Here is a 9523-nt window from a genome sequence, read left to right as displayed (position 1 = left end):
CTCCAGTTTTTCTCCATTCAAACTTACCTCCCAATTGACTTGACCCTCAACCCTACTGTACCTAATAACCTTGCTCTTATTCACATTCACTCTTAACTTTCTTCTTTCACACACTTTACCAAACTCAGTCACCAGCTTATGCAGTGTCTTACATGAATCAGCCACCAGCGCTGTATCATCAGCGAACAACAACTGACTCACTTCCCAAGCTCTCTCATCCACAACAGACTGCATACTTGCCCCTCTTTCCAAAACTCTTGCATTTACCTCCGTAACAACCCCATCCATAAACAAATTAAACAACCATGGAGACATCACACACCCCCGCCGCAAACCTACATTCACTGAGAACCAATCACTTTCCTCTCTTCCTATACGTACACATGCCTTACATCCTCGATAAAAACTTTTCACTGCTTCTAACAACCTGCCTCCCACACCATATATTCTTAAAACCTTCCACAGAGCATCTCTATCAATCTATCATATGCCTTCTCCAGATCCATAAATGCTACATACAAAACCATTTATTTTTCTAAGTATTTCTCACATACATTTTTCAAGCAAACACCTGATCCACACATCCTCTACCTCTTCTGAAACCACACTGCTCTTCCCCAATCTGATTCTCTGTACATGCTTTCACCCTCTCAATCAATACCCTCCCATATAATTTACCAGGAATACTCAACAAACTTATACCTCTGTAATTGAGCACTCACTCTTATCACCTTTGCCTTTGTACAATGGCACTATGCAAGCATTCCGCCAATCCTCAGGCACCTCACCATGAGTCATACATACATTAAATTAACCTTACCAACCAGTCAACAATACAGTCACCCACTTTTTTGATAAATTCCACTGCAATACCATCCAAACCCGCTTCCTTGCCGGCTTTCATCTTCCGCAAAGCTTTTACTACCTCTTCTCTATTTACCAAATCATTTTCCCTAACCCTCTCACTTTGCACACCACCTCGACCAAAATACTCTATATCTGCCACTCTATCATCAAACACATTCAACAAACCTTCAAAATACTCACTCCATCTCCTTCTCACATCACCACTACTTGTTATCACCTCCCCATTTGCCCCCTTCACTGAAGTTCCCATTTGCTCCCTTGTCTTACGCACTTTATTTACCTCCTTCCAAAACATCTTTTTATTCTCCCTAAAATTTAATGATACTCTCTCACCCCAACTCTCATTTGCCCTCTTTTTCAGCTCTTGCACCTTTCTCTTGACCTCCTGCCTCTTTCTTTTATACCTCTTCCACTCATTTGCATTTTTTCCCTGCAAAAATCGTCCAAATGCCTCTCTCTTCTCTTTCACTAATAATCTTACTTCTTCATCCCACCACTCACTACCTTTTCTAGTTAACCCACCTCCCACGCTTCTCATGCCACAAGCATCTTTTGCGCAATCCATCACTGATTCCCTAAATACATCCCATTCCTCCCCCACTCCCCTTACTTCCATTGTTCTCACCTTTTTCCATTCTGTACTCAGTCTCTCCTGGTACTTCCTCACACAAGTCTCCTTCCCAAGCTCACTTACTCTCACCACTCTCTTCACCCCAACATTCTCTCTTCTTTTCTGAAAACCCCCACAAATCTTCACCTTCGCCTCCACAAGATAATGATCAGATATCCCTCCAGTTGCACCTCTCAGCACATTAACATCCAAAAGTCTCTCTTTCGCGCGCCTTCCAATTAACACGTAATCCAATAACGCTCTCTGGCCATCTCTCCTACTTACATACGTATACTTATGTATATCTCGCTTTTTAAACCAGGTATTACCAATCACCAGTCCTTTTTCAGCACATAAATCTACAAGCTCTTCACCATTTCCATTTACAACAATGAACACTCCATGTATGCCAATTATTCCCTCAACTGCCACATTACTCACCTTTGCATTCAAATCACCCATCATTATGACCCGGTCTTGTGCATCAAAACCACAAACACTCATTCAGCTGCTCCCAAAACACTTGCCTCTCATGATCTTTCTCATGCCCAGGTGCATATGCACCAATAATCACCCATCTCTCTCCATCAACTTTCAGTTTTACCCATATCAATCGAGAATTTACTTTCTTACATTCTATCACATACTCCCACAACTCCTTTTTCAGGAGTACTGCTACTCCTTCCCTTGCTCTTGTCCTCTCACTAACCCCTGACTTTACTCCCCAGACATTCCCAAACCATTCTTCCCCTTTACCCTTGAGCTTAGTTTCACTCAGAGCCAAAACATCTAGGTTCCTTTCCTCAAACATACTACCTATCTCTCCTTTTTTTTTTCACATCTTGGTTACATCCACACACATTTAGACACCCCAGTCTGAGCCTTCGAGGAGGATGAGCACTCCCCGCGTGACTCCTTCTTCTGTTTCCCATTTTAGAAAGTTAAAAAATACAAGGAGGTTTGGATGGTATTGCAGTGGAATTTATTAAAAAAGGGGTGACTGTATTGTTGACCGGTTGGTAAGGTTATTTAATGTATGTATGACTCATGGTGAGGTGCCTGAGGATTGGCGGAATGCGTGCATAGTGCCACTGTACAAAGGCAAAGGGGATAAGAGTGAGTGCTCAAATTACAGAGGTATAAGTTTGTTGAGTATTCCTGGCAAATTATATGGGAGGATATTGATTAAGAGGGTGAAGGCATGTACAGAGCATCAGATTGGAGAAGAGCAGTGTGGTTTCAGAAGTGGTAGAGGATGTGTGGATCAGGTGTTTGCTTTGAAGAATGTATGTGAGAAATACTTAGAAAAGCAAATGGATTTGTATGTAGCATTTATGGATCTGGAGAAGGCATATGATAGAGTTGGTAGAGATGCTCTGTGGAAGGTATTAAGAATATATGGTGTGGGAGGCAAATTGTTAGAAGCAGTGAAAAGTTTTTATCGAGGATGTAAGGCATGTGTACGTGTAGGAAGAGAGGAAAGTGATTGGTTCTCAGTGAATGTAGGTTTGCGGCAGGGGTGTGTGATGTCTCCATGGTTGTTTAATTTGTATATGGATGGGGTTGTTAGGGAGGTGAATGCAAGAGTTTTGGAAAGAGGGGCAAGTATGCAGTCTGTTGGGGATGAGAGAGCTTGGGAAGTGAGTCAGTTGTTGTTCGCTGATGATACAGCGCTGGTGGCTGATTCATATGAGAAACTGCAGAAGCTGGTGACTGAGTTTGGTAAAGTGTGTGAAAGAAGAAAGTTAAGAGTAAATGTGAATAAGAGCAAGGTTATTAGGTACAGTAGGGTTGAGGGTCAAGTCAATTGGGAGGTGAGTTTGAATGGAGAAAAACTGGAGGAAGTAAAGTGTTTTAGAAATCTGGGAGTGGATCTGGCAGCGGATGGAACCATGGAAGCGGAAGTGGATCATACGGTGGGGGAGGGGGCGAAAATTCTGGGAGCCTTGAAGAATGTGTGGAAGTCGAGAACATTATCTCGGAAAGCAAAAATAGGTATGTTTGAAGGAATAGTGGTTCCAACAATGTTGTATGGTTGCGAGGCGTGGACTATGGATAGAGTTGTGCGCAGGAGGATGGATGTGCTGTAAATGAGATGTTTGAGGACAATGTGTGGTGTGAGGTGGTTTGATCGAGTAAGTAACGTAAGGGTAAGAGAGATGTGTGGAAATAAAAAGAGCGTGGTTGAGAGAGCAGAAGACTGTGTTTTGAAATGGTTTGGTCACATGGAGAGAATGAGTGAGGAAAGATTGACCAAGAGGATATATGTGTCGGAGGTGGAGGGAACGAGGAGAAGAGGGAGACCAAATTGGAGGTGGAAAGATGGAGTGAAAAAGATTTTGTGTGATCGGGGCCTGAACATGCAGGAGGGTGAAAGGAGGGCAAAGAATAGAGTGAATTGGAGCGATGTGGTATACCGGGGTTGACGTGCTGTCAGTGGATTGAATCAAGGCATGTGTATGGGGGTGGGTTGGGCCATTTCTTTCGTCTGTTTCCTTGCGCTACCTCGCAAATGCGGGAGACAGCGACAAAAATATATATACACACATATATATATATATATATATATATATATATATATATATATATTTTTTTTTTTATTATACTTTGTCGCTGTCTCCCGCGTTTGCGAGGTAGCGCAAGGAAACAGACGAAAGAAATGGCCCAACCCCCCCATACACATGTATATACATACGTCCACACACGCAAATATACATACCTACACAGCTTTCCATGGTTTACCCCAGACGCTTCACATGCCTTGATTCAATCCACTGACAGCACGTCAACCCCGGTATACCGCATCGCTCCAATTCACTCTATTCCTTGCCCTCCTTTCACCCTCCTGCATGTTCAGGCCCCGATCACACAACAATCTTTTTCACTCCATCTTTCCACCTCCAATTTGGTCTCCCTCTTCTCCTCGTTCCCTCCACCTCCGACACATATATCCTCTTGGTCAATCTTTCCTCACTCATTCTCTCCATGTGCCCAAACCACTTCAAAACACCCTCTTCTGCTCTCTCAACCACGCTCTTTTTATTTCCACACATCTCTCTTACCCTTACGTTACTCACTCGATCAAACCACCTCACACCACACATTGTCCTCAAACATCTCATTTCCAGCACATCCATCTCCTGCGCACAACTCTATCCATAGCCCACGCCTCGCAACCATACAACATTGTTGGAACCACTATTCCTTCAAACATACCCATTTTTGCTTTCCGAGATAATGTTCTCGACTTCCACACATTCTTCAAGGCCCCCAGAATTTTCGCCCCCTCCCCCACCCTATGATCAACTTCCGCTTCCATGGTTCCATCCGCTGCCAGATCCACTCCCAGATATCTAAAACACTTCACTTCCTCCAGTTTTTCTCCATTCAGACTCACCTCCCAATTGACTTGACCCTCAACCCTACTGTACCTAATAACCTTGCTCTTATTCACATTTACTCTTAACTTCCTTCTTCCACACACTTTACCAAACTCAGTCACCAGCTTCTGCAGTTTCTCACATGAATCAGCCACCAGCGCTGTATCATCAGCGAACAACAACTGACTCACTTCCCAAGCTCTCTCATCCCCAACAGACTTCATACTTGCCCCTCTTTCCAAAACTCTTGCATTCACCTCCCTAACAACCATATCCATAAACAAATTAAACAACCATGGAGACATCACACACCCCTGCCGCAAACCTACATTCACTGAGAACCAATCACTTTCCTCTCTTCCTACACGTACACATGCCTTATATCCTCGATAAAAACTTTTCACTGCTTCTAACAACTTTCCTCCCACACCATATATTCTTAATACCTTCCACAGAGCATCTCTATCAACTCTATCATATGCCTTCTCCAGATCCATAAATGCTACATACAAATCCATTTGCTTTTCTAAGTATTTCTCACATACATTCTTCAAAGCAAACACCTGATCCACACATCCTCTACCACTTCTGAAACCACACTGCTCTTCCCCAATCTGATGCTCTGTACATGCCTTCACCCTCTCAATCAATACCCTCCCATATAATTTACCAGGAATACTCAACAAACTTATACCTCTGTAATTTGAGCACTCACTCTTATCCCCTTTGCCTTTGTACAATGGCACTATGCACGCATTCCACCAATCCTCAGGCACCTCACCATGAGTCATACATACATTAAATAACCTTACCAACCAGTCAACAATACAGTCACCCCCTTTTTTTAATAAATTCCACTGCAATACCATCCAAACCTGCTGCCTTGCCGGCTTTCATCTTCCGCAAAGCTTTCACTACCTCTTCTCTGTTTACCAAATCATTTTCCCTAACCCTCTTACTTTGCACACCACCTCGACCAAAACACCCTATATCTGCCACTCTATCATCAAACACATTCAACAAACCTTCAAAATACTCACTCTATCTCCTTCTGACATCACCACTACTTGTTATCACCTCCCCATTTGCCCCCTTCACTGAAGTTCCCATTTGCTCTCTTGTCTTACGCACTTTATTTACCTCCTTCCAGAACATCTTTTTATTCTCCCTAAAATTTAATGATACTCTCTCACCCCAACTCTCATTTGCCCTTTTTTTCACCTCTTGCACCTTTCTCTTGACCTCCTGTCTCTTTCTTTTATACATCTCCCACTCAATTGCATTTTTTCCCTGCAAAAATCGTCCAAATGCCTCTCTCTTCTCTTTCACTAATACTCTTACTTCTTCATCCCACCACTCACTACCCTTTCTAATCAACCCACCTCCCACTCTTCTCATGCCACAAGCATCTTTTGCGCAATCCATCACTGATTCCCTAAATACATCCCATTCCTCCCCCACTCCCCTTACTTCCATTGTTCTCACCTTTTTCCATTCTGTACTCAGTCTCTCCTGGTACTTCCTCACACAGGTCTCCTTCCCAAGCTCACTTACTCTCACCACCCTCTTCACCCCAACATTCACTCTTCTTTTCTGAAAACCCATACAAATCTCACCTTAGCCTCCACAAGATAATGATCAGACATCCCTCCAGTTGCACCTCTCAGCACATTAACATCCAAAAGTCTCTCTTTCGCACGCCTGTCAATTAACACGTAATCCAATAACGCTCTCTGGCCATCTCTCCTACTTACATAAGTATACTTATGTATATCTCGCTTTTTAAACCAGGTATTCCCAATCATCAGTCCTTTTTCAGCACATAAATCTACAAGCTCTTCACCATTTCCATTTACAACACTGAACACCCCATGTATACCAATTATTCCCTCAACTGCCACATTACTCACCTTTGCATTCAAATCACCCATCACTATAACCCTGTCTCGTGCATCAAAACCACTAACACACTCATTCAGCTGCTCCCAAAACACTTGCCTCTCATGATCTTTCTTCTCATGCCCGGGTGCATATGCACCAATAATCACCCACCTCTCTCCATCAACTTTCAGTTTTACCCATATTAATCGAGAATTTACTTTCTTACATTCTATCACATACTCCCACAACTCCTGTTTCAGGAGTATTGCTACTCCTTCCCTTGCTCTTGTCCTCTCACTAACCCCTGACTTTACTCCCCAGACATTCCCAAACCACTCTTCCCCTTTACCCTTGAGCTTCGTTTCACTCAGAGCCAAAACATCCAGGTTCCTTTCCTCAAACATACTACCTATCTCTCCTTTTTTCACATCTTGGCTACATCCACACACATTTAGGCACCCCACTCTGAGCCTTCGAGGAGGATGAGCACTCCCCGCGTGACTCCTTCTCTGTTTCTCATTTTAGAAAGTTAATACAAGGAGGGGAGGATTTCTGGCCCCCCGCTCCTGTCCCCTCTAGTCGCTTTCTACGACACGCGAGGAATACGTGGGAAGTATTCTTTCACCCCTATCCCCAGGGATAATATACATATATATATACATATACACATACACACACATACACATACATACGCACATACACACACACACACACACATACATATATATACATATGAAAAATGTAAGAAACAATTTAGAAAACTGAAACTTCTAGCTTGAAATGAATGAAAAAATGAATGTCACATAATGGTTCAACCTCTGGCTATGGAAAAAGGAAATGTATAATTTATTTACACAAACGTCAATAGCAGTTCTCATCAATTTAACATGAACAAACAAATAAATGCATAATATTCTGACAACAGTGGCATGTCCATGACAAGAGCTACCTCACCAGCTGCACACCATGACAACAAAGTTGCTGTGCAGTTGCCTATGCTCAAACTAAGAAAAGCCAAAAAGCTGCTGCAGCACCTGAGACATAAACGCATAAAATTATTGGAAGGGCCCTTTCATGCATTCATGCATGCATTCAGTATTTAAATATATATATATATATATATATATATATATATATATATATATATATATATATATATATATATATATATATATTGAAGTGGGGGACCAAATTGGAGGTGGAAAGATGGAGTGAAAAAGATTTTGAGTCATCGGGGCCTGAACATTCAGGAGGGTGAAAGGCGGGCAAGGTATAGAGTGAATTGGAACGATGTGGTATACCAGGGTCGACGTGCTGTCAATGGATTGAACCAGGGCATGTGAAGCGTCTGGGGTAAACCATGGAAAGTTCTGTGGGGCCTGGATGTGGAAAGGGAGCTGTGGTTTCGGACATTATTGCATGACAGCTGGAGACTGAGTGTGAGCGAATGGGGCTTTTGTTGTCTTTTCCTTGCGCTGCCTCGCGCACATGAGGGGGGAGGGGGATGTTATTCCGTGTGGCGGGGTGGCGATGGGGGTGAGTAGGGGCAGACAATGTGAATTGTGTGTATGTGTGTATATATGTGTGTGTCTGTGTGTGTATATATGTGTGTACGTTGGGATGTGTGGGTGTGTATGTTTGCGTGTGTGGACGTGTGTGTATGTGCATGTGTGTGGTGTGGGTTGGGCCATTTCTTTCGTCTGTTTCCTTGCGCTACCTCGCAGGCGCGGGAGACAGCGACAAAGCAAAATAAATAAAAAAATGAATATATATATATATATATATATATATATATATATATATATATATATATATATATATATATATATATATATATATATAGGGGATTAAGAGTACCTCCCACGTATTCCCTGCGTGTCGTAGAAGGCGACTAAAAGGGGAGGGAGCGGGGGGGCTGGAAATCCTCCCCTCTCGTTTTTTTTTTTAATTTTCCAAAAGAAGGAAAAGAGGGGGCCAGGTGAGGATATTCCATAAAAGGCCCAGTCCTCTGTTCTTAACGCTACCTCGCTAACGCGGGAAATGGCGAAGTTTAAAAAAAAAAATTATATATATATATATATATATATATATATACATATATATATATATATATATATATATATATATATATATATATATATATATATATATATATATATATATATATATATATTATTTTATCCCTGGGGATAGGGGAGAAAGAATACTTCCCACGTATTCCCTGCGTGTCGTAGAAGGCGACTAAAAGGGGAGGGAGCGGGTGGCTGGAAATCCTCCCCTTTCTTTTTTTTTTTTTTTAATTTTCCAAAAGAAGGAACAGAGAAGGGGGTCAGGTGAGGATATTCCCTCTAAGGCCCAGTTCCCTGTTCTTAATGCTACCTCGCTAACGCGGGAAATGGCAAATAGTATGAAAAAAAAAAATATATTATTTATTTATTTATTTATTTTGCTTTGTCGCTGTCTCCCGCGTTAGCGAGGTAGCGCAAGGAAACAGACGAAAGAATGGCCCAACCCGCCCACATACACATGTATATACATACACGTCCACACACACAAATATACATACCCATACATCTCAATGTACACATATATATACACACACAGACATATACATATATACACATGTACACAATTCATACTGTCTGCCTTTATTTGTTTCCATCGCCACCTCGCCACATATGGAATAACAACCCTCTCCCCCATCATGTGTGCGAGGTAGCGCTAGAAAAGACAACAAAGGCCCCATTCGTTCACACTCAGTCTCTAGCTGTCATGTAATAATGCA

Source organism: Panulirus ornatus, chromosome 1 (genome assembly GCF_036320965.1).
Source record: "Panulirus ornatus isolate Po-2019 chromosome 1, ASM3632096v1, whole genome shotgun sequence".
In the NCBI taxonomy this organism is placed as follows: domain Eukaryota; kingdom Metazoa; phylum Arthropoda; class Malacostraca; order Decapoda; family Palinuridae; genus Panulirus; species Panulirus ornatus.
Note: the sequence above shows the minus strand (reverse complement) of the source record.